At 41.1% G+C, this 27,169-nt stretch overlaps 1 protein-coding gene across 3 annotated transcripts in view; it reads right to left on the bottom strand.

Annotated features, from left to right (window-relative positions):
- The window catches only part of LOC109397006 (paired box protein Pax-6-like), a 205,442-nt gene that overhangs the window by 28,684 nt on the left and 149,589 nt on the right, over positions 1-27,169 (bottom strand). The window lies entirely within an intron of this gene.

Genomic DNA, 27,169 nt, shown 5'->3' with positions numbered 1-27,169 from the left:
GTTCAAACAACGAGTGATTTACGACCATGCTTGTGTGCAGCAAAACAGCCCCGGAAAATGTTTATAGACCACTATAAAGATCACTATCAGATGATGATTCTATTAGAAACACATAGCGATGTGAATATGGGAACATAATTGCAAGCTCATTTCCACTATTCAAATCCCGGCGGGTTGGAGGGGAATCAACCGGGAGAAATTCGAATAGACAAGCCTCGACCGACGACGATGACTAAACCGAAGTCACACGGCTCCAGAATTGCTGAATGACTAGCGCGCATAGAGCGGAGAGTGCGGTCGGACGGTTGTACCTTCCAGGCCATAAATCTTGATCTAGTAGAGCTGATAAGAGATCTAGTGGAGCCAGATCGAGGCGGCTTTTGCATAAACTTGGCTCTGGAGTGGAGTCTTTCCTCCCATATGGCGAGGTACATGTCCTCACTCAGTTCAACGGCAACCGTGGCTCTACGGTGCAGTATAATGAGATTCTGAAAGAGGGGCGGGTGGGTGGTGAGATCGATAAGGGAACATGCTTTGCGGTTCTCTATGGAAAAAATGTGAGTTTGTTAATTGGTGCCGCGGCGACGATTGACGAGATTATGTTCTCAGTTCACAGCAGCAGGAGCGCGGGGTGAAGATGGTGATGTTATTAGCATTCATTTCGATTTAAGTGTTGGTTTTAATTTCATTTCAATTTGCTGCTGCGCTTTCTTAATAGCGCGTTCATAATATGCAGACGCAGATCATGAACGGTTCTTGAAGGAGGTAATAAATAATGGTGAAATTTGAATCCCGTGGGAGTTTATTTGGGCAACAAAATGATGAGTTGACAACCTGGAGTGTCTAACACAGCTCTGGTCCTCACACGTTCCTACCTCATGGATTCAGAAGGCCAAATCGAGAGGCACGTTATCCTCCATTTGGGACATTTGTACGTCCCGAGCGTCTGTTCACCAATGAGTTGCGGCTCAAACAGCGTCTTTTCTGGCATCAAACGGCTGAGCAAGAAATGTTGCATCATGCCCAGCTAGATCCAAGGTGGTAGCCCCATCAACGTGGTTGTCCCAGTGTTGGTTGGGACGTTAATCAGAACAGGCACGATGGCCCTCCGGCGAGACAGGAGTATTGGTGTAGGCCCGATAAGCCACCCGTAAAAATCCACATTGCAAATAACAAAGGAGAAAATACGACTCGATACAACGACAACGTGTGATAGGTTGGCAGCCGATCAACGCAAGGATGTGCATGTTGAAAATTAAGGGTCTTTTCTTAAACTACAGCAACATCAACAGATCCACGATTCGCCACATTCAAGTGAGCGTGACGAAATGTCCACACATTCGGAGGCAGGTGTTTGAGACATAAATATACGGCAGTACGGTTTGAACGTTAATACAGCTCCTGGAGCGGTCCGGGTTAGTACAGCAGACGGAACAGAGTATAGGTGCTTGGGATACTGGAATATCCCATTCAATTTAAAAGAAATGACTCGGGTAGTTCTCACGATAATCGTTCCGCAAATCTCCAGATCACTAATCCTCGGAGCAGATTTCTTAGCATTCAACCAATGATCGACGTTGGAAACGGACCTGAACGGATTGAGGCATTGGCACTGCATGGCGTACCTGTGCTTCAACATCGGAGCCAAGTGGAAGACTACCAAGAGTGGAGAAGAGAGATCCGGATGAGACCCTGGATTTGCCGAACTTTAAGGTTCCGACAAAATCGGTTCCAGAAAGCATCGAAATTAAGCAGGAATTGACGCAGAACTGGTGAGAAAGAGACGACTCAGACGGCGGTAGTTGTGGACGGGATCACGGTGACAGACGATGTCGTGGCCGAGAATGAGAGACCACCTCAACCAGGGATGCCAGGTGAAATTTTCAAATGTCTTTACAAGGCACTCTAAAATGTCTTCACATGTCTTCACACCCCATATTGCGGCTTTGGTATAAAATTAATGTTAGAAGCCAAAATTTATGTTCTCACTTAGCTTTATATGAAGGAATATTCCGTGAGGTCATCCAGCAATAATGCATGGATCTCTCCAGAATTTCCATGGCAATTTTAAGGAGTTTTCCAGAAAATTCCTAAAAAATACTGCCAGAAGTTCCTCGAGAACCCCTCTAGGAGTTCCACCGGAATTCTTTCATAAGTTTCCCGAGAATTTCTTCAGCAGCTATGTTTCCCGAGAATTCTCGCAGTATTTTTTCTACAGTGCCTCGACAATTCCTCCAGGACTTCCACGGGAAATTCTTCAGGAGTTCTTCGGGAAGTACTCAAGCAGCTTTTAGGAAATTCCTCCACGAGATATTCGGGAACTTCTCTAGGAGTTCATCGGGGATTCCTCTAGGAACTCTTTAGGAATTCCACCAGGAGATCCTCGGGAACTTCTCCAGAACATTCTCGTAAATCCCTTCAGGAGTTTCTCGAGAATTCATCCTGGAGATCCTTGGAGATCCTCGGCAATACTTACAGAAGTTCCGTGGAAGTTTCTGTCGGAGTTCCTCAGGATATTTCTAGAAGTTTATCGGGAATTCCTCCAAAATCTCATCGGAATCCTTTCATGAATTCCTTGAAAAGTTTGTCGGGAAATTCACCTGTAGATCCTCGAGAATTTTTCAAGGCATTCATCAGAATTTCCTCCAGGCAATCTTCGGAAATTCTTATAGAATTCCTTCTGAAGATCCTTGGGAATTCCTACAGGAGTTTCTCGGGAATTCCTCTAGGACTTCAACGGGAAGTCGAGGAATCGAAATCGAATCGAATCTAGAATTCTTCCAGGAGTTTCGGGAATTACTGTAGGAGTCCCTCGAAAATTTCTCCTGGAGCTCCTCGGCAATTCTTCCAGGAGTTCCACGAGAATTCCTCCAGGAGATCCTCGAGAACTCCTTCAGATGATCATCGAAAACCCCTCCAGGAGTTTGTCGGAAATTCCCTCAGGTGATCCATGAAGAAAATCGACGAGAATCCTCACCAATTCCTCCAGGAGTTTCTTAAGAATTCATCCAAGGATCCTTAGGAGTTCCTTCAAGAGATCCTTTGGAATTATTACAGGAGATCCTCGGTAAATTCCTTCCAGGAGTCCAACGGGAATTTCTCTAGAAGTTCATCGAGAATTCCTTAAAAAGTTTTTCGGGAAAACCTCCAGGAGTTCTTTGGAAGTTCCTCTTGGGATTTCTCGGGCATATTCTGAGGAGTTACATACTTCTCGGTAATCCCTTCAAGAATTCCACGTGCAGTTCTTCATAGTTTCTCGAGGTTCTTTTCCGGCAGTTCCTTGGGAATTCCTCTTAGTCCTCAGAAAACCTACTCCAGGAGTTTTCCCAACGATTTCCTGGAGGTATTCATAGGTATATCCAGATGAATTCCTGATAAACTCCTGAATTCCAAAGAAAATGCTAGAGGGATTCTCGATGAACTTCTGGAGGAATTTCCAAGGAGTTCCTAAAGAAATTCAAAAAAAAAACTCTTATGAGAATTATCAAGAAATTCCTGGAGGAATTTCCGAAACTCCTAGAGGCATTCTCTAGGCATACCCGAGAATCTCCTGACTCATTTCCGAACAACTGGAAGAGAAATTGCCGAGGAACTTTTGAAGAATTCCCGAGTATCTCCTAGGGGAATCCCCAAAAAACTCATGGAAAAAATTCCGATGAACTTCTAGAAGAATTCCGAGAAATACATGGAGCAATTTTCCAAGGAATTTTCTAACAATTCCCATGGGAATTCAAGAGGATATCATAGGAGAATTCTCAAGAAATTCCTGAGGAACTCCTGAAAAAGTTGATGGCAAACTCCTGGAAAAATTCCCGAGGAACATCTGCAGAAAATTCCGAGAAATTCATGTACAACTTGCCAAGAAACTCCTGGAAGAATTTTCGAAGAACTCCTGTAGGAACCCAAGGAACACCTAAAGGAATTCTCGAAGAACTTCTTAAGTAATTTTCGAAGAACTCCTGGAGAAATGCCCTTGGAGCTCCAGAATGAATTCCTGAAAAACTACTAGTGGAATTCCTGAGGAGATTCTGGTGGAATTCTTGAGGAACTTCTGGGAGATTTTTCGAGGAACTCTTGGAGGAAAGAAATTCCTTCTAGAGGAGTTCCCAAGGAGCTCCAGAAGAATTCCCGAGGAGCTCCTTGAAGGAATTCCCGAGGTACTGGAGAAATTTCCGATGAACTCTGGAAGAATTCCCGAGTCACTCCTGGAGGAATCTCAAAAAACTCCAGGAGAAATTCCCGAGGAATACATCAAGGAATTTTCTGGGAACTCCTGGAAGAATTCCCAAGGAATATATCAAGAATTTTTCTGGGAATTCCTGGAAGGATTCCCGAGGAACTGCTGGAGAAATTTCTGAGGAATCCATGTAAGATTTCTCGGGAAGAATTTTTGAGGAACTGCTGGAGGAATTACCGAGGAGCTCCCGGAGAAATTCCCGAGGAACTCCAAAAATATTTCTCGAGGAACTTTTGAAAAAATTCCCGAGGAACTCCCGGAGAAATTCCCTTGGAACTTCAGAATGAATTCCCGAGGAACTCCTGATAAAATTCCAGAGAAACTTCTCAGAGAATTTCCGAGGAACTCTTGGAGGATTAACTGAGGAATTCTTGAAGGAATCCCCGAGGAACTTGTAGAGGAATTCCCAAGGAGCTCCAGAGGAATTACCAAGGAACTCCTTGAAAAAATTCTCAAGGAATTCTTTAAGTTATTCTCTAGGAACTTCTGGAGGAATTCTCGAAGAACTCCTGGAAGAATTTCCAAGGAATTGCTGCAGTAATTACCGAGGAACTCCTAAAATAATTCTCGAGGAACACCTAAAGGAATTCCCGAGCAACTCCCGGAGAAACTCCCTTGGAACTCCAGAATGAATTCTCGAGGAAGTCCTGGAGGAATTTCCGAGAAAGGATTTCTCGAGGAACTAATGGAAAAATTCCCGAGGAACTGCTGGAGGAATTCCAGAGAAATTCCTAAAGGAATTCTCGAGGAACACCAGGGTGAATGCCCGAGGAACTCCTGTAGGAATTTCCAAGGCTCTCCTGAAAAAAAAATCGACAAACTTCTGGAAGATTTCCCAAGGAACTGAAACAATTCCTGAGGTGCTCCAGGTGAAATATCCGAGGAGCACCTGGAAGAATTCCTGAGAAACTTTCAAGATAATCCTGAAGGAGTCCTGAAGAAATTCCCATGGAACTTTTAGAGAGATTCTCCAGAGACTACTGGAAAAACCCTCAAAGGCTTGTACAAATCTTCGGACAAGTCTGCGGCAAATTCAGGATAAAGCTGTTTAAAATTCAAACAAAGTTCTGGGCAGCATTTCCGAACAAAAATCTTGGTAATATTCTAGAAGCAACTTCTGTTTTTGGAGATTTATGAAAAATTAGAGTGTTGGCAACCCGGATCGAGTAGTCATGCATCAACCGATCAATATTACCACAGGGCCTGTTAGGTAGCTGGTCTGTAGCAATGACACATGAAACAAACAAAACAGCTCGTCCACAAAAGAGAGCAAATTATATACCAACCATCGAAGTAAGTAGGGGAAGAAGAAAAAAGGTAAACTAATCATGCAAGTCACAATCGTAGTTGTTGCCTAAAATAGTTGTTATTTTTTTCTAAATTTCCTTTATTGTAAGTATCCTAATGTACACTAGATTGAACTTATTAACTAAACATATAAACATGCAGGAAAAAACAGAAGAAATTATGAAAATATTTGTTGTAGCAGATCGGTGGATTATTGTTTAGACTAATGATGTAAGTATTGTTAATTGTAATTGGACTGAACTGAAATTAATTAAAATGAATTTTTAGCTTAAAGCTAACTACAGCAAAGAATCGGGTTTGCTCATAGAAGTCCGAAACGACGTCCACCCTCGCCGCAACATAGAGAATACCTAGTTGAATTCCAGATGAATTTTGTTGATGAAAGTTTTATTTTCTATAAACAATTGTTGATGAAAAATTAATTCAATAGTTCAGCATATTTCCTAAAATTTCCATGAAGTGGTGGTCATCTAATTTGATTCGTATTTTAAAGCAGGTTTTAACTAAAACCTGCTTCATAATATCTGCACAGAGAACAGACGAACATGCTCGAAAAAAATTGCTTGAAAATCTTGTGTAAAGAAAAATCAAGCGCAGTAGCGACATCAACGGTGACTTTCCCACCTAAAAACTTTGAAATGCTTAAATGCTTAAATGCTCGAATGCTATCAAAGCTACTGTTGAGGACGAGGATGTTTGAGGTCATCTGGTCATGAGGCAGCTCTATCGGTAGTAAACATTCATCGTGAACGTGAGCGTCTATCAACAGCTGAATCACTGAATTTACCCAGCAACTCAGTAATCACTGAACTACAGGGGTTAGACAAAAATATCGAGACAGGCAAACTTTTCACTTTTCAAAAAAAAAAAAATAGTCAACTAGCTGTAACGTTTAGTAAAGTACATCAAACATTCTCAAAGTTTTATTGTAAGTTGGTCAACAAGATATCTATCAATGGTCCAAAGTTGGGAAAGATCGTCATTCTACAAGAATTTAGAAATATTATAATTTCAATTCAATGAAGCAAATGTAATGAAACTTTGAGCTTATAACTATGACTGTACAAAACTATACATATTACATTTCTTTCTTATTATCAAATTTAAGTTTAGTCAATTGAACCCGGAGATAAAACAGTTCAAAGTTGGCAATCGGATAGTTACGCCTTTCACTTGAACATTTCCAACTTTATATAGAATATCCCGATATTCCCTAAATTTGGACCATTTATAGTCAGTTAGTCGACCAACTTACAGTAAAAAATTGAGAATTTGATGCACTTTCCATGAAGTTACAGCTAGTTCACTATTGTACAGTTGTTGGCTTTTTTAGCCTAGGGTCAATCTAAACGATTAGTTCTGGATTACTAGCCGTTTAGATTGATCCTAGACCAAAAAAACAACATGTGTACACTAGTAGTATTCCGGTCGAAAATAACAAATAACATCTAGTTCTCAGGTAAAACATGAATACTAGTGATGTATTGCAATATTACATTTCAATCTGCTCTACTCATGCATATTAAACACAAAATTGCATAAATGACGCACATACATCCTCGAGCATGATCATCCGGATCATATCCAAATCACTCGAGTGGCTGTGAAATGCAACCACAATCGAAACGATTTCTCATCCAATCTGGTTGTTGAACACCAAAAATAAATGGAGACCTCCCTCGCGCTCACGAAATAAGTAGGGAGCTTCCCTTCCACCCGCTGCGCTCCTTCCACGAAGCGATCACCAGCCGCGATCGAGCGATCCACGCGATTGTTGGATAAATAATACAGAAAGGCAAGCTTGTTATTATTGTTCGCACTGGCTGCCCGGATTCCACAAACTACCTACCAGCGTAGGTACCTACCTAGACTAGGAGCCTATAGACAAGCGCGCGATCGATCCACGCACGCCTCGCGCGCACCCATATTTTTCGTTGGTAGCGCGCTTGATTACAGACTCCGTATGAGCAGCTCCATCATCTTTGATTCGGTGTGCCCCGAAGCGATCGATCCGAACGCGCTCTCCCCTTGTCCTGTGTCTCCCACTCAAACTGTTATTATAAGCGTGATTTCATTTGAATCCGATCGGAGGCTGCACGGCGTCCCTTCCTCCACCACGCACAGTGATGGGATCGCGCGTGAACAGCTCCCAAGAAGTGTTTTCTCAAACAATATCCAAAAATCGGATCGGATTTTGTTGGATCACCTTTCTCTTGAAAGCAAAAAGGCGAGGAAAAGAGACAGGGAGAGTGAAGTGCGTGCGTACGTTCGGGTTCGAGTTTGGGTCCGCCGGATCAAAAAGGCAAATGGAAAACGATTTGAAGCAGCAATTGACCGAATTTTCTAGTCATTTAGTGTGGCTCTCGATCGAGAAATCGATCCTCAAACAGAGAGCGGAGGTATTTTTTTTGGTCCGGTTCGATGAAGTGATACGTGAACTAAATGAACCTTCAGAATGTAACCCGTCGAAGACGAACCGTTAACGATGTGGGCTGGATGATTTCAATCGTCATCCAGCAACGATCGGTTCTCACACACGATCATCATCATCGGTCGTCTTCAGCGTGACAAAGTGGATAATTGAATTTCTGACTGAGTGACTGACGAGCGATCCCGAGCTGAACCGATGGACCCGAACCGGCTAATTGAAAGAAATATGGCAGCCACTACTGCGCCAACGCTACCAACAAATGCCCACTCGTGCTTGAGTCAGAAAGAGAGATCCATCGCACTGACACGCGGATTATCGCGAATGTGCTTTCTCGCGTCGAAGAGCGCAATCGACGACCATCGACGAAGTCGGCGACTCCGGAACGCGATGGAGTTCTTCGATTGTTGGCTTCTTCACGCTCACGCGCGTTTATTGAATTGTGTGTTGGATATTGATACCTGCTGCGGGGGCTCGTCCTCCGCCCTCATCACCAAGTACGCCGTGATGGTATGCAAATATCACGCTCACCAAATCGAAACGCAGCTAATGAGATGAGTTCGAACTCGTTGGGAAAAAAGGGCGGAGAATCCGTAGTGGCCCTCGTCGGGCTCGTCTTCCACTGCCCCCAGATCGTCCCATGTGAGCTCCGATGGAAACGAGCCAACGAAGGGAAGCAAGGAAATTAAATTAAGCGGTAATTGAAATCGAACCCAAAGCGATGGAATCACGCGCAGTTCGACTCGGATATTGAACGGCGTCGTCGTCAACAGCTATTCTCCAGTCTGAAAGCGTGACTTCGCATTCCGTCCGTCCGTACGGTCAACTGTCAGCTGCGGCAGCAGCAGACCCGTTCAACGATCTTTACCGTGATTCTTGGAAACGATCTTCTCGCACTCCTCGCGCAGTAGTGTTATCGCATTTACCGTGCGCCGTACAAGTGCCTCAATTAAAGCTAGTTCTGTCCAGCGCAGATAACAGTAACATTTTCAGTTTAGGTGTTAACTTTATTAGCTCATATAATCCTCGTTTCGTTTGCGTCTCTCCTGCTTCCCGCCTCACGAGCACCGAGGAGCATCTTAATTCAGGTTTTTAACATAAATTTCCTACATCGCTGGCTCCGGACGGGGTATCAAGATCGTGCGCTGTGTTTCGAGACTTCCCGCGTCCGCTGCCTTCCCACCGAGATCCGTCCCGCCAGCTCGCCGACAGCCGAGAGCCTCCACCGTGCGCGGACCGGAGAGGAGATGTTACCCTCTGATAGCGATAATGTGACGCGTATGTCTTGTCTCGGAGTTCTCTCACGTTCTTTTTGTTTTCGTTTTCAATCGGTTTTGCCATTTTGTTCCGAACGGCCTCTCAGCTCAGCTCCTCAACCTCAGCCCGCTGGTCGTCGTCGCTCGTATCGCGCGTTCGTCGCGCACACATTTTATAATGGGGAGGCTTAATTCTCACATTTGTCACAATTTTACATGCATAAAAATAATATCCACCGCGTGTGTGTGGAGCCGAGAATGCGGTGGGAAATTTCCCGGCTACCAGCAAGCCAACACTAGCTACCCTCGCGGACGGATGACTGGGGATCATGACTGAATGGGGTGGAGTGCGGTACCCCACGGCAATCCATCCACCGAGTCTGCATCCGCCGTCGGTAGTCGTTGATCAGCGCATCATCCATCCGTTAATATGCTTCGCATGAGCGCTACCACTTGAGCATCGTTCAGCATCAGCAGCAGAAGGTGAATGCAAATTACCCGGGTGACGGTGGTGGATTATGAGAATACGGCAGCTGAATGTCCCCGACGGGGATGATGATGAGAGATGCGAAATTGCCCTTCGATAAACGGGGATGGGGCTGCTGTGAGTGATACAGCAGTGCGATACCGGATTGATTGAGTGCTCCGTAATTGAGAGGGGAGATGAGGCAGCCAGATTACACGTGGTAGAATTCAGAAGTTTGAGGTTAAACGTGAATTGATGCTGAAATAAGTACATTATGTGCTAAATAATAGAAGTAATCAAGGAAGTAATCAAATGCATGTGTGTTAGGGTGGCTCAAGCTTGTATGAAAAAACAACATGTCAAAAAGTTCGATGGGCCCCCTTCTCATTTCGTTATAAATGACGCCACGAAGCTCTGGTCAAATTTTCAGCTAAATCCGTTAACATTTGGGCGGTGCTAAACTCGTTTGAAATTTGTATGGGAGTTTATATGGGAAAACATCGTTTTTTTTTTGCATTTTGCTGCTGAGAGGTTCTAATAGAAATATAGCCTGGGATATGCCGAAAAACTTTGTCGAAGACCGCAACGTGATCAGACACTTGTGAAAAAAGCTACAGCCTTGACAGTACGAGCCATTCCAATGAAATTTATTGCTATTGTTATTCCTTTACATGTTAAATGTTAAGCTCCACCAGATGGTCTGCATGTAATATCTTTGTTTACAAGCTTCGGATGACTTTGCGATCTTCGACAAAGTTTTTCGGCACATATAAAATTATAGTTCTATATAATCGGTTATGTGTTTTAAGTAAAAATAGTGCCGCTCATGAGAAAAATTCTGAAAACGATGTTTTCCCATATAAACTCCTATACAAACTTCAAATGAGTTTAGCATCGCCCAAATGTTAAAGGATTTAACTGAAAATTTGACCAGAGCATCGTGACGTCATATAGAACGAAATAAAAGAGGGCCCATTGAACTTTTCGATATGTGGTATTTTGAGCCACGCTAATGTGTGTCTGACGTGAAGGCTTAGATGAACTCAGCATTAGCAAGTCGCACAAATTCAAAACAACGCAAGGGAAAGAAAACACGTGACAATTTTGAAAATGTAGCCACTCGTGCGCACGACCTTCTTTTTAGAAAAAGCTAATATGTACTAGGCAAGAAATTCCTCCAGAGCTTCGGTGAGGGGATCAAAAACTCCCTTCAAGAATTTACCACATTTGAGCCGCATAATTTTTGGGACTTCCCTTTTTCTTGAGCTGCAAAATGATGAGTCGACATCTTGGAAGAAGCATCATTGCTCTGGTTCTCAAAGAAAAAGCCCATAGCTCTGGTTCTCAAAATTGCCTACTTCAAGGGTCAGTCGATAATAAAGATCGCTAGCTGAGAACTGTGTATTTAGCTTGTAGTGCTGCCTAAGCACTGTTGTCTTTCTGACTACAACTAGATTGACGATATACATCCCACCGTCTATTCATCAAGGAGACGGGGCTAGAACAGTGTCTGTTCTGCCTTCCCAGGCAGAGTTTAAGTACTGACGATCAAAATGTGATATTGGTTTGTTTGAGATAAGAGGTAAAAGTACTGAAAATAATAGCAAAAATTTGTTCTTGAACCATCTAACCAATAACAAAATATGATATTTGAAGATCAATCAAATAGCTCACTGCTATTGGTTAGATATTACCAAGAGCTAAATGTGCAATGATGATGATGTTCCAGGAGTAAAATTGAGATATTATTTTCTGTACTTTTACCTCTTATCTCAAACAAACAAATATCACTTTTTGTTCTCCATATCAAAATATGATATTATTGAGCTTTTTTCCTCTGATCGGGTTCCTGCGGCTTAATTTTAAAAGCTATCTCGTGTCAGCTACGCCTCTGGAGCGGATCTAGTACCTATAATGGTTAAATGTTGGTGGCACGACTGGTGTTGTTGTTCGAAGACATTTTCCGGCAATACAGTCAATTAAACCTTGCGTTGATTCTTTTAAATCTTCGCCAACGTTTCGGCCCTTGTTGGGACCTTCCTTAGGGCCTAAAATTTATTCATTATTACTTTGGGGACATTTCAAAAGATACTTTTACGAGCGCCACGGTTGGGCAGTTGGCCAACTATCAAATTTTGAAAAAGACCGTTAAATCGGTGTACGATGAAAATTATCAGAGTGTTACGTCTGTTTGTCTGTGCCTGTAGTTAACATCGAGCGCCATACCGGAATTCCAGCGTAGCGAGAAAAAAGTGAACGTTTTACCCGAAAAATAGAATCCCACGCAAGGAGTCTTGGCTAGAAAAATACGCCTAAACTAATGCCTAATGAACGTAAGTGCGACAGCTATGAAAAGTACATTACGTACTGTGACTAATTCCACTCCTATGTAGCGATACCAAAGTGGAACAAAATTGACCCTTTCGCACCCGACGTTTTATGTTTAAAGAAAACATTTTTGATTTGTTTATTTAGATCGAGTAAGTGAAATTTTTGAAATTTTGTAAAAGTATCTTTTGAAATGTCCCCAAAGTAATAATGAATAAATTTTAGGCCCTGAAGAAGGTCCCAACAAGGGCCGAAACGTTGGCGAAGGTTTAAAAGAATCAACGCAAGGTTTAATTGACTGTATTGCCGGAAAATGTCTTCGTATAATGGTTAAAGCACGTGGCTATCACGCCGAGGACCTGAGATCAAATCCCGCTTCCGACAAATGTAAGTGAGAAAAAAGTAAGGCCGTCTGTCCATGCTGAAAACCTTCACTCGGACTAATCCAACAACAACAAATTCAAGACGACAACGACTGGAATCGGGCCTTAGAATGTGAGAACTTTGAAAGAACCCGCACGTGTTGCTCCTGAATCGTGAATCGTGAGCACAATTCCAGCGCTAATGTGGCAGCTATCTAGAGAAACGCTGGCGCGAACGCGAGCTTCGAGCGGTGGATTCCATCGCAAACACTTCATGCATACAACATCTACTACAGCGGCGCCGATAAGGAAGAACGCGGAGTTGACAAGTTATTCAGTCGAAACCCATGAGTAATCTAGCATCTATGGGCCAACGCGGTCCTCAATGAGCCCTACGGTGAGCGCATTTAACGAGTTGTCAAAATAGTCATCGGCGATGCAGGGAGAAGGCTCTATAACCAATTACTACTTCACACGTAAGAATATCAAAAACCATTCCCGGTAACAAACATTGTCTTGGATCATTACCTTGTAGTCGCAAAAATAGAAGTGTTCATGGCGTGGGCTCGGAGTCAGTTTGGCTTCTATTCTGCAGAATTGTTACCTTTTCTGTGGTTTTGTTGGTTAACGCTCCGGTCTAGCGAATACGGAGTCGTGGGTTCGAATCCCATCAGAACGCGTTTTTACACAATTTTTCATCTCTTAGTTTACCAATCAACATTCTATGTCTACTAATTCTCAAGTTTTTCCCAGTACGTTTCGGCGTACCAGCAAATTGGTACAAGCCTGTAAAAGGAAACATAGATATATGGGCCTAAGGAGGTTTCCAGAAAGTTCCCAGAGAGCCAAAAAGGCAAAAGGTTCTAAGGGGCTGCAGGAGCGTTTTAGGGGGTTGTTTCAGGGGATTTGAGGAGTCTTTTAAGGGCGTTCTGTCAAAATTTGTTGGCATTTTATTTAGATTATGGGGAATAGTATTGAGGGGGTCTTAGGGACGTTTCAAGGGGCTTTAAGGCAAGGAGTTTGAGGGGCGTTTCAAGGCATTTCAGAGTTATTTCATGGAGTTTCAGGGTGTTTCAGGGTGTTTCAGGGATTTTAAGAGCATTCCTAGGAGTTTCAAAGGGTTTTCAGGTGCGTTTCAGGAGACTTATGAAACCGCTCAAAGACGTCCAAAGGGATTCCAGAGCTATTTAAAATTGATTATAATGATTTCAAGGGCGTTTCAATGGCATTACGGAGGTTTCAGGGGCGTTTAAAAACATTTCAGGTTAGGGTCGTATTAGGGAGTTTCAAGAACACCTTTAAATCAAAGGGTATTAAGAGGCGCTTCAAAAGACATACATTATTGTAATGAGGTCACTGAAAATCCAATGGAATTTCCTGAAATGCCTCTAAGATCCCCCTGAAATCCCATCGAACTCCAGTAACGCCCCTGAGACCCTCCGAAACCCCCCCAAAACGCCGTAACGCCTTTGAACTCCGCCGAAAGCGCTCTGAAACTTCCTAAAATACCTCCAAAATCGCCCTCGAATCCTATGTAACGTACCTGAGACCCTCCAAAACTCCCAAAAACGGCTCTGAAACCAACCTAAAACGCTCTGAGAGTTCTTGAAATGCCTCCGAAACCCCACTCGGACTCCATGCAGACCCATGTAACGTACGTGAGGCCCTCGGAAACCCCCGAAAACATACCTGTAACGCTTCCAAAATCCGTCCAAAATCCTCTGAAACTCCTCGCAATACGAAAACTCCCCTGAGATTTCCTGCTACCCCGCTGAAACGTCTTGGGACCCCCTGAAACGCCCCTGTAACATTCCTTTACTCTCCTCTATAAACATCCCCCGACCGCCGTCCTTATATTTTTTTATGCACAATATTGGTTCTGAGTAGCTTTCCCTATTTTATGCACGACATAGAAAAGGTGCATAAGTTAAAAGTGCATTAATCATGCACAAAAAGGGGTATTTGTGTATAACTTAGGGTCGTACACAAATTACTTCACGCTTTCAGGGAGGAGGGTGGTTTTGCAGAACGAGATTACCCTTACAAAAAATATTGAGGTCCCATACAAAAAGTGTGACACACGAGGATGGGGGGGGGGGGGGGTATCATTATCTGAACTTTGTGGAATTTGAAAGTGTATTTTGTCATGGGAAGCGAGACTTTCGATTACTTACAGCGAAGAAAGGCTTGACGATTAACTCGACCAAAGTACATGATTACGTGTAAAAACAAAAGCAGATATTAATATTGATCGGTATCGTATCACCGTTCTTACCCAAATCAGATAATTGCTCACACAGAAGAATTGATTTGTAATCTCCCCTGTTAACACCTTCTCCTTTTCAGAGGTCCATTTTCGGTTTTCTTCAAGCCCACATCCCATTCTAATTTGGATCTTGCTTTTCTCCGGCAACTCACCGGCATCATATCGAGCTTCTTCGGATTCTAATGTCCAAAAGATGAAGCCCTGGGGGCCGCAATTCGAATGTATCCGATTCAAAACGCTTATTTTTCGAGTGGAAGAATTATAACAAGTAGGCACCTCTCCGATCTGCTGCGCCGCCACCAGCTCTCGTCAACTTGGTTGTCGATCGATTTCGAGTAGGCAGGCACTACCAGGTATGAAGAGCCTAGACTCGACGACGGATAGATTGTTTGAAAGAGATCTCTTCAGTGCGGATCCCGCTGAATCATCGTCATCATAATCATCATCATAGTTCGGATTCGTGAACCGTCCGTGCGTCCGTCGCGCGGGTCGTCCGAAAGAGTCAAAGTTGAAAAGGAGCTCTGGCTGATGCCCGGAAAAGGGTGCCGAAGATCATGAGCAATTCACGCCACCGCTGACTGCCGCCGCCAAAAAGGAAGGTGATGATCCTCCCGTTTAGTGGATAGAGATAGCGGATCAACAACGGAGTGGTGGCGGAGAAGGACCATCAATCAATGCGGGTTTCGGGGCTCTCGATTCGGGGGTTCAACCCGCGGTTGGAATAATAACAGTTTATCATGTTGAAGTATTATTATCAAAATATTGTTATTGTTGTGTTATTGATTAAGTTTTTATTGATTTTGGCTTTCGCCTAGGTTCGCCCTGAGTTGCGCGGATCGATCGATCGGATGGAGTTGATTTATGAGCGGGGCGACCACTACGCTACGGGATCAATGGAGGAACGTTGATTCGAAACTTGAGTTTGTGGTGTAATTAATCCGTTTCAACGTGCCAATGCGGGTTTTGGGATTTGGGCGGGTGGAGCTCTGGCGAAAGAAAGGAAAACGGTGGTGCCTTTGAGAGGGCACAATTTGACACGTTGAAGTGAACTTGACTAGCGATGGAAACCGCTTCGGAGAGCGAAATTATAGGGTGCTTTTGGGTAGGTTAAGTGATGGGCGAGCTTTGAAGAGCCTCAGGGGGCTTGACCCGGAAATCGGACGTCATCACGAGTCGTTCCATTCTCCGAACCGTAGTCGGTTCGGAAGCCCGTCGACTTTGACAGCGGTTGAGTCCCAAATAATTGGAGATTTATGAGTCATCTACTCGCAAGCTTGGGCCATGCTTCATCCAGTGTTTGCGTCAGAACACAAACCCGTATTGAGTTGTCGTAGGTCTTATCTTCCCGAACAACTCGCATAATTCCACTGCAAAGATCGTAAATAATTCACTTGGCACAAGAACTGAATGGAAACCCGCAACCATTCCATTCATCTTTCAAAGAAGGCCCGTTGAAATGCACTGTGCTCTTGATTAGGACAGCAAGAAGAACGACCGTCCCATGGCAAATGCGCGAACGCTTTATTATTCTTAATCTTATCCGGGCTCATGTTCAACATTGCTCGCGCGTAATGCATAAATAATTTATGTTTCCCTTCAAGCGGGCAACGGGAAACTCGTGCCCCCAGAAATGGTGGGAGAGCGACCATTGTCAGGTCATCCTCCAAACCCGCGGCAGCCTGCGATTCCCTCCCCAGAAAGGAAGCCACAGTTCATAATATTGTATAAATAAATAACCCACTGACTGGCCACACCGGCTCGGGCAATCGGGCTCCTCAAGAGGTAACCTCATCCGCTCTGAAGTGGCTCGCGATGACTGCTGGAGCCAGTCAACCGGCTAGGCTGACGGAGGAGCCACTTACGGATTTCAAACTCAACAACATTGAATCGCACTTGAGTGCGGTTCAATCCATGCGTTGCGTTGATGTTGGTTGTGGGGAACGATAGGGTCGACGCCTTTACTGATACGCGTATTCCGAGTCCGAGGATTCCAAGTCAAGTGCGATTTAATCCAATTTTTTGCCCCTCAAGCGGCACCCCGCGAACGAACTTCGAACAACACACTTATTCAAATGATTGGTAAATATAGCTGCAGTCCAGGGTCCACATATCTAGGGTCGATGGGGTCATTAGAAATCGAGTGCTTGCTGGAATGTCGGGGGAGCCTCGGGGATGAGCAATGAGACGATTTGACTAGCTGACTGACCAGCGTGCAACGTGTCGGGTTCGTTGATCACACAGTTCGACTGTTAAACCAGCATTCTGGAAACATTGGCTTATTTGACATAACAAAAATGATTGTACACTGAATACTTTAACGACGCGGTTGAAGCGCGGTCATATGAACTAATATCACAAGATATTTTTACTGTCTGAATGTTCCACATATGCGCAGTGCTGTGATTGGTTACTCCAGGTTTCTAAATTTCAGCGTCCTTATACTGGTACGCCCCCAAGGAAACGGCTTCACTATCACGTCTTATTAAGAATTATTCCAGGTAAATTCCTCCATGCATTCTATAATCGACGATTTTAATCTGAAATTATTACGAAAAGAATATTCTTGCTGTAATACCTTTTATTTATTTAGCAGAAATACTTCTTAAAATTTCTAATGAATTCTCCAGGATTACCTCCAGGAAAATGACCAGTAATTCCTTTGGGGACTATTTTATGATACATCAAATAAATTTAGGAATGTTCACAGAAAGAAGATTCTCACAGGATTTCTAAGAATGGTTTCAGCAAGAAATCGTCTAAGGGTTCCTATTAGTACCCCTTAAGAATGCATCCCTGTCCAATCATTTCTTCAGGAATTTCTCCAAAGATTCCATAAGGAATTCCCCGAAGAATTTTCACTGGGACTTCTTCATGATTTTTTCAATGAACTTCACAGAAAAATATCATCTCAAAACTAGTGCACGGATTTCCTTAAAAATCCTTCCCAAAATTTCTCCTGCGATTGCTGAATCGATTTTATATGAATTCCTTCAAGGATTGCCACATAAGCTCGTGCTTGTAATTCTTCATGTATTGCTGCTGTACGAATGTCTCCAGAAATTTTTCTTCAGGAATTTCTCCAGGAATTCCAACAAACTTTTCTTCAACTGCAACTACATCAGAGTTTTTTCAAACGATTTGGAGATTCATTCAGAAATTCCTCTAAGGTTTGCAATTCAGATTTTTTTCCAAAAAATCTTCTGAAATTCAAACTCGATTTTCTCCAGACGTTCCTTTAGGCCTTATTTATTCATGGATTTTTAGTGGCATTTATGTGGAAATTCCGTTAGAAATTCTCAAAAAAATCCTCAATGGGATTCTGCTAAAAATCTTTCCATTCCTAGGGAATTTCTGAAGAAATTCCTGGAGAAAACTCTGGGGAATTTCTGGGAAATTTCCAAGGGAATTTGTTGGGAAATTTCTGGGGGTTTCTGGAAAAATATCCTAGGGAACTCCTGGTTTATTTTTGAGGATACTCCGGGAGAATTTCTGGAAAAACAATCTGGGAAATTTCTGAAGAACATCTTGGAGAATTTCTAGGAAAATTCCTGGTGAATCTCTGAGGAAATTCCTAAAAAAAATCCTGAGAAATTTCTGGAAAATCTCTTGGGTAATTCCTGGAAAATTTCTGGGGAAATTCATGGAGAATTTCAAGGGAAATTCCTGGTAAATTACTGATGAAATTCCTTGGGAATTTCTGGGGAATTTCTTAAGATTTTTTTAATGAATTCCTGGAGAATGTCTTAGAAAATCCCTAGAGAATTTCTGGTGAAATTCCTGGGAAATTTTCAGGGAATTTCTTGGGGAATGTCTAGAAAAATTCCTGAGGAATTTCTGGGAAAATTCCTGGTGAATCACTGACGAAATTACTGGGAAAATTCCTGGGGAATTTCTGGGAAAATTCTTAGGAAATTTGTGGAGAAATTTCTGTAGGTTTCTGGGAAAAGTTGTGGGAAATTTCTAGGGTAGTTCTGAGGAAATTCCGGGGGAATTTCTGGAGAAATTCCTGGGGAAATTCCCAAGGAAATTCAAAGAGAATTTCTGGGAAAATTCCTGGGAAATTTCTGGGGATTTTTTTTTTTTTTGGTAATTCCTGGGGAATTTCTGGGAAAATTCCTGGTTAATCACTGACGAAATTACTGGGAAAATTTCTGGGGAATTTCTGGGAAAATTCTAAGGAAATTTGTGGAGAAATTTCTGTAGGTTTCTGGGAAAAGTTGTGGGAAATTTCTAGGGTAATCCTGAGGAAATTCCGGGGGAATTTCTGGAGAAATTCTTAGGAAATTTGTGGAGAAATTTCTGCGGGTTTCTGGGAAAAGTCTTCGGAAATTTCTAGGGTAATTCTGAGGAAATTCCGGGGGAATTTCTGGAGAAATTCCTAGGGAAATTTCCAAGGAAATTCACAGAGAATTTCTGGGAAAATTCCTGGGAAATTTCTGGGGATTTTTTTTGGTAATTCCTGGGGAATTTCTGGGAACACTCCTGGGGAATGTCTGGGAAAATTCCTGGTGAATTTCTGAGAAAATTCCTGGGAAATTTCTGGGAAAATTCCTGGTGAATCTCTGACGAAATTACTGGGAAAATTCCCCAGGAATTTCTGGGAAAATTCTTAGGAAATTTGTGGAGAAATTTCTGTAGGTTTCTGGGAAAAGTTGTGGGAAATTTCTAGGGTAATTCTGAGTAAATTCCGGGGGAATTTTTGGAGATATTCTTGGGGAAATTCCCAAGGAAATTCACAGAAAATTTCTGGGGAAATTCCTGGGAAATTTCTGGAGATTTTTTTGGGTAATTCCTGGGGAAATTCTGGGGAAAACTCCTGGGGAATGCCTGGGAAAATTTCTGGGGAATTTCTGGAAAAAATCCTGGTAAATCTCTAACGAAATTTCTGGTTAAATTCCTGGGGAATTTTTGGGAAAATTCCTGGCGAATTTTTGGGAAAATTCCTGGGGAATTTTTGGGAAAATTCCTAGTGAATCCCTGGAGAAATTTCTGGGGAAATACCTGGGGAATTTCTGGGAAAATTTCTGGAAAATTGCTAAGGAAATTCCTGGTGAATCTCTGTGGAAATTCCTGGGGAAATTCCTGGGGAATTTCTAGGGAAATTCCTAAGGACATTCCTCGGGAACTTCTAGGGAAATTCCAGGGGAATTGCCGGGGAATCTCTGAGGAGATTCCTTAAGTTTCTGGTGAAATTCCTTGAGAATTGCTGGGGAAATTCTTGGAAAATTTCTGTGGAAATTCCTGGGGGTTTCTGGTGCACTTCCTGGGGAATTTCTTAGGAAATTGATAGAAAATTTCTGGAGAAATCTCTGGGCTATTCTGGGGAATTTCTTGGGTAATTCCTAGGGAGTTTCTGAAGAAATTGTAGTAGATTTTTCACCGAAATTTCTGGAGAAATTCCTAGGAAAGTTGTGGGGAAATTCCTGTAGATTTTTTGGGGAATTGCTTGGAGAATTACTGCGGAATTTCTGGGAGAATTCCTGGGGAATTTCTGGGAAAATTCCTGGGGAATGACAAGAAAATTCCTGGGGAATTTTTGGGCAAATTTCCGGGAAATTTCTGGGAAAATTTCATGGAATATTTCTCGTCATATTCCAAGAGAATTTCGAGGAAAATATCCAGGGAATTTCTGGTGAAATTCCTGGGGAGTTTCTAGAGAAATTTCTGGGAAAATTTCTGGAGAAATTTTGGGGCAATTTGTGGGAAACTTTTGGGAAAATTCCAAAGGAATTTCTGAGGAAATGCATAGGGAATTTCTGTGGAAGTTTTTAGGAAATTCCTGTAGGAATTTCCAGGAAATTTCTGGGGATGGGTTTTTCCAAAAGTTCCTTCGGTATTTTTCGTCCAGAAATTGTTTCAAAGGCATCTCCAGAATTTTTTTAAAGGTTTTTTGTTGAAACAATTTTCCAGGAATTTTTTGGCTATTCCTTCAAAGATTCGTTCAAGAATTCTACAGTAACATTTTTGCAATTTCTAGGAGAATTTCTGAAAAATCCGAGAGAAATTATCTGCACAGTTTCTGCGAGTTTCTCAAAACACATCTCAGGAGATATTTCTGATGGAAGTGCAGAAGCAATTTCTAACAAAAAATCGATGTAGGAATTTCTGCAGGAATCACTGAGGGGATTTCTTAAAGAATTCTTGGGGAAACCCTTTGATTTATAAAGACATGTTTGAAGAGTTTATGGAAAACTCCCTTGAAGAAATTTGAAGAAATCCTTTGCTGAAATTCCAGGGAAATCACAAAAATTTTGAAGAAATCTCTTGAGGTACAGGTATTTTCTCATTGTAATTCCAGATGGAACGCCAGCTGAATTTCGGAAATTAATTTAAAATTCACCAAAAAAACTTCGGAAGAAATCTTCAGTATAATCCATGTAGAAATCTTGGGAATTACTTTTGACTGAATCTTTGAAAGGATATCCGAGGAAATCCCAGGAAGCTCAAGATTAATTTTTTGGGAGAAAATTCTTAAGAACTTCCTGAAGAAATACCTGGAGAATCTTCCAGAAATCATTTAATAAAATGCTTCGATGATTTTCTCAAAGCTTTTCGGGAAAAATCTGTTAACAAACAGAAATCTGAACAAATACTATAATAATACCTGAAAAAAGCATAGATAAGTGTCTGAAAAAAGGAATAATAATTCTTGAGATTCCTAGGCATTTTTTGAAGAAATTCCTAGGTAATTTTCCTTTCAAATAAATTTCTGAAAGAATCTGCGAATGAATTCTTGGAGTCGCTGTACAAACTACTGTAGAAATCTCTGGAGAAACTCCTGCCTGAATCATTGAAAAAACAACAGAAGCAATTGCTGCAGGATTTTCCGGAAGAAATATTTGGACATATTCATGTGCGAAAAGTCAATTGAACCACTAGAAAATTTTCTGGACAAATATCTCTAGAGGACTGAAGAAATACCTGAACGAATTCTAGAAAGTTTTCTGAAGAAACCACTGGAAGAATTTATTAACTAATATTTGGAAGAATTTCTAAAGAAATCTCTGTGGGAAATTCTGAAATTCTCTGGTTGAATTCCCGACGATTTTTTAAACGAATCCCTAGAAAAATTTCAAGAATAATTCCTGGTGGAGTTTCAGAAGGAACCCATAGAAATCTACCTTTAAGAATTATTAGAGAAATTCATCAGGGAATATCTGAAGCAATTCCTGGAAGAACTTCGGGAAAAAAAATCGTCGAAGCAGTTTCTGAAACCAATTTTGACAGATCTTAAGACCCAATTTCTGCAGTTATTTCTGAAATGTGTCCATGGATTGATCTAGGAAACAATCCAAAGAAGATTTTCTTGGGCTTGGAGTCCTTGGACAAATTTAAGGAAGAATATCATAAGGATTTTTTTGAAAGAATTTCTACGGGAATCTATGTAATAATTTCTGAAGGAGTATTTCTTAGAGAGGTTTCTGGAAGAACGTGGTAGTGGCAAAAACCAACTTTCGAGTAAATGAGGTTTAAAGTTTTTCACAAATTTTTCATCCAATAAAAATGTATAGACCTGCGACCTGAAAAATCGACCCAATTCTCTAAGATTAACTGTATTTTTTTTTTTAATAATCGTTATAATAAACTTAAAAAAGTTCCTGAAAGTAAAAAAATTGAAGAATTTTTTGACATGCTCAGCTCAAAATCAACAAAATGGTCACTTACACCCCTTTGCTTCTGGACCATCAAATCTTGTACGGATTCCTGGAAAAATCTTTAGAGGTATTGTTTTGAGATAACCCGTGGAAGCTTCCCAAGAGAATTATTTGGAGAAATTTCTGCAGAATCATCTAACGAAAATTCTGATGAAAATTTGGAGGAAATTTTGAAGCGATCCATGGAAGATGTTCTTAAGAACATTCAGAATAAATTTATTGAAGACTTTCCAAAATGAGTTCGTTTAGACATTTTTAATGGAGAAATACAGGGAAGATTTTATTATAAAAAAGTTCTTAGAATGATTTCTGGGGTAATCTTAAGAAAAAAATGGAGAAAATTCTAAAGGAAGTAATGAAAGTATTCCTGAAATATTTTCAGAGAAATCTGCGAAGGCATTCAAGGCAGAATTTCTTAAAAAATCTCTGTAACATATTTTGGAAGAATTGCTGAATGAACTTCTGAATACAAATAGAGGATTTTTTGATGAATTTCTGAAAATATACATTAGAAACTTAAGAAATCTTTAGAAAAAATATCCGTTCATCTGAAATGTTGGTTAATATTCCATCTAACTATCTGTGCAAATAAATTAAGATGAATGGCTTTTGGATGTTTATCGTTAGGGCATTAAGAATACGGTCGAAAGCTTTTCTTGCAAAAATGCCAGAACTTTTACTGGTGGTATTTGTATCCTGTACATTACATAAAAACAAAAAAAAAAACTTAAGTAAAATTCTTACAGATTTTTTCTTGTAAACGACATCTGGCATCCCTGCTTCAGTGGAAATCCAGAAGAAGCAAAAAAATGTGCAATCGAGTCTTCGGTGAGTCACGCTGACGGAATGACTGGGGGACCTCTCGGCATCAAAAGCGCTCTCGCGCTGATCCGGGCAAATTGATAACCGATTGATTTATTGATGCGAGCAAAGTCGGAGAGTTTAACACCGCTTTACGCTGCGCTGGCTGATGTCTCCGGTGGGAATCTTCGAATACCGTCGTTTCCTTTGTTACCCTGTATGAAATTTCATCATTCGAGGGTGACTACTCTTATGAACTGCCCGGGCTAGGATCATCTCTCCGCGTGTCGATGAATACGGGTGAATATTAGTTTTCAAATCTGAGCTGCCGTAATTACCCGCGTATGTGGAAGAACCCCAAACTCGCGCATGATCCCATTCCCCCCGCACACACTGTTCGACCCACACGCGTGGATGATGCAGGCTGGGTGAGAGTTGCCCAGCAATTGCACGAATAGAAATCGATTTACGGGTCCTTTGTTCGGTGCTTCCACGCGAGTCCGAACCGCATCGAATGGGTTTAAATTGAAACGTGTATACACACAGCAGCAACTGGCTGCTCTCTGACGTCAGAGTCGATTTGCGTCGGGCCTGCGGAATCTCCTCGCAGCCTCCTTACTCACTCACTCACTCAGGTGGGTACTGACTGAAGCGTGGTGGAAGGTTAGGACGCGGATAAAACAGGTCCATAATCTACGCCGGATCATAAATCATTATCGCTCGACTCGGCTGAGAGATAGGAAAAGAGAAGCACTATACATCGTGAGATATGAATCGCACCACGTTCAATCCAATCGAATCGCCTTTCGCTTGGAGCGGAGGTACACCAATTCGGGAGAAATATTGCACGGTGATAATCGTGTGAGATCGATCGATTGAAGTGGCTATTGGCTGCCGTTACTGATTGCGTGCACAAAGATATGGGCTTTTCCCTACGAGGGTTATTGTTGAGCTTCCTTCTTGAAATGGAGGTAATTTTTGTGTTGTCAAGTGGTAAGGTAACGTATGAAATTGAGGTTTGAAGTTTCAACAATTCCGTAAACTTACTGGAAATTCCCATGGTTTTAATAAACTTACAGAGCATCTTACATAGACTCCCACTGGGTCGTACGAAAGTAAGTGCTCTGGGGGTTAAATTTATGTAGAAATTCCTAGGAGAATCCTTGTGGAAATTTCCAAAGGGTTTTCTGTGAAAATTCTTGGGGAAATTCTGGGGAAATTCCTGGGGAATTTTCGGGAAAATTCCTGGGGAATTTCCGGGAAAACTCCTGGGGAATTTCCTGGAAAATTCCTGGGGAATTTCTGGGAAAATTCCTGAAGAATTTCTGGGAATTTTCTGGGAAATTTCTGGGAAATTCCTAGGGGAATTTCTGGGAAATGCTTGGGAAATTTCTGAGAAATTCCTGAGGAAACTTCTGGGGAATTTCTGGACAAAATTTTGTGGAAACTTTGGGAAATTTCTGGGAAAATACCTGAGGAATTTCTGGGGAAATTCCTAGGGAGTTTCTGGGGAAATTTCTGGGGAATTGCTGGGGGAATTCCTGGGGAATTTCTGAAGAAATTCATGGGGAATTTCTGGGGAAACTCCAGGGGAAATTCTGGGGAAATTATGGGGAAATTCCTAGGGAATTTTTGAGAAATTCTTGGGAAATTTCTGAGGAATTTCTGGCAAAAATCCAGGGAAATTTCTGGGAAAATCTTTGGGGAATTTCTGAGGAAATTCCTGGGGAATTTCTGAGGAAAATCCTGGGAAATTTCTGAGAAAATCCTAAGAAAATTCCTGGGGAATTTCTGGGGAAATTCCTGTTGAATTTCTAGGGGAAATTCATGGGGGATTTCTGGGGAAATACCTTGAAGAATTTCTGGAAAAATTTCTTGGAGAATTTCTGGGGAAATTCCTTGGAGAATTTATGGGGGAATTCCTTGGAGAATTTCTGGGGAAATTTCTTGGAGAATTTCTGGGGAAATTCCTTGGAGAATTTCAGGGGAAATTCTTGGGGAATTTGTGGGAAAATTTCTGAGGAATTTCTGGGGAAATTCCTTGGGAATTTATGTGGGAATTCCTTGGGAATTTCTGTGGAAATTCATGGAGAATTTCTGTGGAAATTCTTGGAGAATTTCTGTGGAAATTCTTAGAAAAATTCTGTGGAAATTCTTGGAGAATTTCTGTGGAAATTCTTGGAGAATTTCTGTGAAAATTCTTGGAGAATTTCTGTGGAAATTCTTAAAGAATTTATGTAGAAATTCTTGGAGATTTTCTGTTGAAATTCTTGTAGAATTTCTGTGGAAATTCTTGGAGAATTTCTGTGGAAATTCTTGGAGAATTTCTGTGGAAATTCTTGAAGAATTACTGTGGAATATCTTGGATGATTTCTGTGGAAACTCTTGAAGTATTTCTGTGGAAATTCTTGGACAATTTCTGTGGAAATTCTTGGAGAATTTCTGTGAAAATTCTTGGAGAATTTCTGTGGAAATTCTTGGAGAATATCTGTGGAAATTCTTGGAGAATTTCTGTGGAAATTCTTGGAGAATTTCTGTGGAAATTTTTGGAGAATTTCTGGGGAAATTTTTGGAGAATTTTTGTGGAAATTCTTGGAGAATTTCTGTGGAAATGCTTGGAGAATTTCTGTAGAATTTCTTGGAGAATTTCTGTGGAAATTCTTGGAGAATTTCTGTGGAAATTCTTAGAGAATTCCTGTGGAAATTCTTGGAGAATCTCTGTGGAAATTCTTGGAGAATAACTGTGGAAATTCTTGAAGAATGTCTGTGGAAATTCTTGAAGAATTACTGTGGAAATTCTTGAAGAATTACTGTGGAAAATCTTGAAGAATTACTGTGGAAATTCTTGGAAAATTTCTGAGCAAAATTCTTGAAAAATTTCTGTGGAAATTCTGAAGAATTTCTGTGGAAATTCTGAAGAATTTTTGTGGAAATTCTGAAGAATTTCTGTGGAAATTCTGAAGAATTTCTGTGAAATTCTTGAAGAATTTCTGCAGAAATTCTTGATGAATTTCTGTGGAAATTCTTTATGAATTTCTGTGGAAATTCTTGAAGAAATTCTGTGGAAATTCTTGAAGAATTTCTGGGGATATTCTTCAAGAATTTCATTGGAAATTCTTGAAGAATTTCTGTGGAAATTCTTGAAGAATTTCTGTGGAAATTCTTGAAGAATTTCTGTGCAAATTCTTGAAGATTTTTGTGGAAATTCCTGAAGAATTTCTGTGAAAATTCTTGAAGAATTTATGTGGAAAATCTTGAAGAATTTCTGTGGAAAATCTTGAAGAATTTCTGTGGAAATTCTTGAAAGATTTCCGTGGATATTCTGTGGGAATTCTTGAAGAATTACTGTGGAAATTCTTGAAGAATTTCTGTGGAAATTCTTGAAGAATTACTATGGAAATTCTTGAAGAATTACTGTGGAAAATCTTGAAGAATTACTGTGGAAATTCTTGAAGAATTTCTGTGGAAATTCTTGAAGAATTTCTGTAGAAATTCTTGAAAAATTTCTATGGAAACTCTTAGAGAATTCTGTGGAAATTCTTCAAAATTTTCTGTGGAAATTATTGGAAAACTACTGTGGAAATTTTTGGAGAATTTCTGTGAAAATTCTTGGAGAAATTCTGTGGAAATTTTTAGAGAATTTCTGTGGAAATTCTTGTAGAGTTTCTGTGGAAATTCTTGTAGAATTTCTGTGGAAATTCTTGTAGAATTTTAATGGAAATTCTTGTAGAATTTCTGTGGAAATTTTTGAAGAATTTCTGTGGAAATTCTTGAAGAATTTCTGTGGAAATTCCTGGAGAATTTCTGTGGAAATTCTTGAAGAATTTCTGTGGAAATTCTTGAAGAATTTCTGTGGAAATCATTGTAGAATTTCTGTGGAAATTCTTGGAGAATCTCTGTGTAAATTCTTGGAGAATTTCTGTGTAAATTCTTGGAGAATTTCTGTGGAAATTACTGGAGCATATATTTGGAAATTCTTGGAGCATTTCTGTGGAATTATTTTTATTATTATTTCTTTATTATAGAGATTTTCAACCCTAGGCAATCTGTGGAAATTCTTGG

The sequence above is a fragment of the Aedes albopictus genome, chromosome 3 (assembly GCF_035046485.1).
Source record: "Aedes albopictus strain Foshan chromosome 3, AalbF5, whole genome shotgun sequence".
NCBI lineage: Eukaryota > Metazoa > Arthropoda > Insecta > Diptera > Culicidae > Aedes > Aedes albopictus.
Note: the sequence above shows the minus strand (reverse complement) of the source record. Positions and strands in the feature narration are given on the sequence as shown.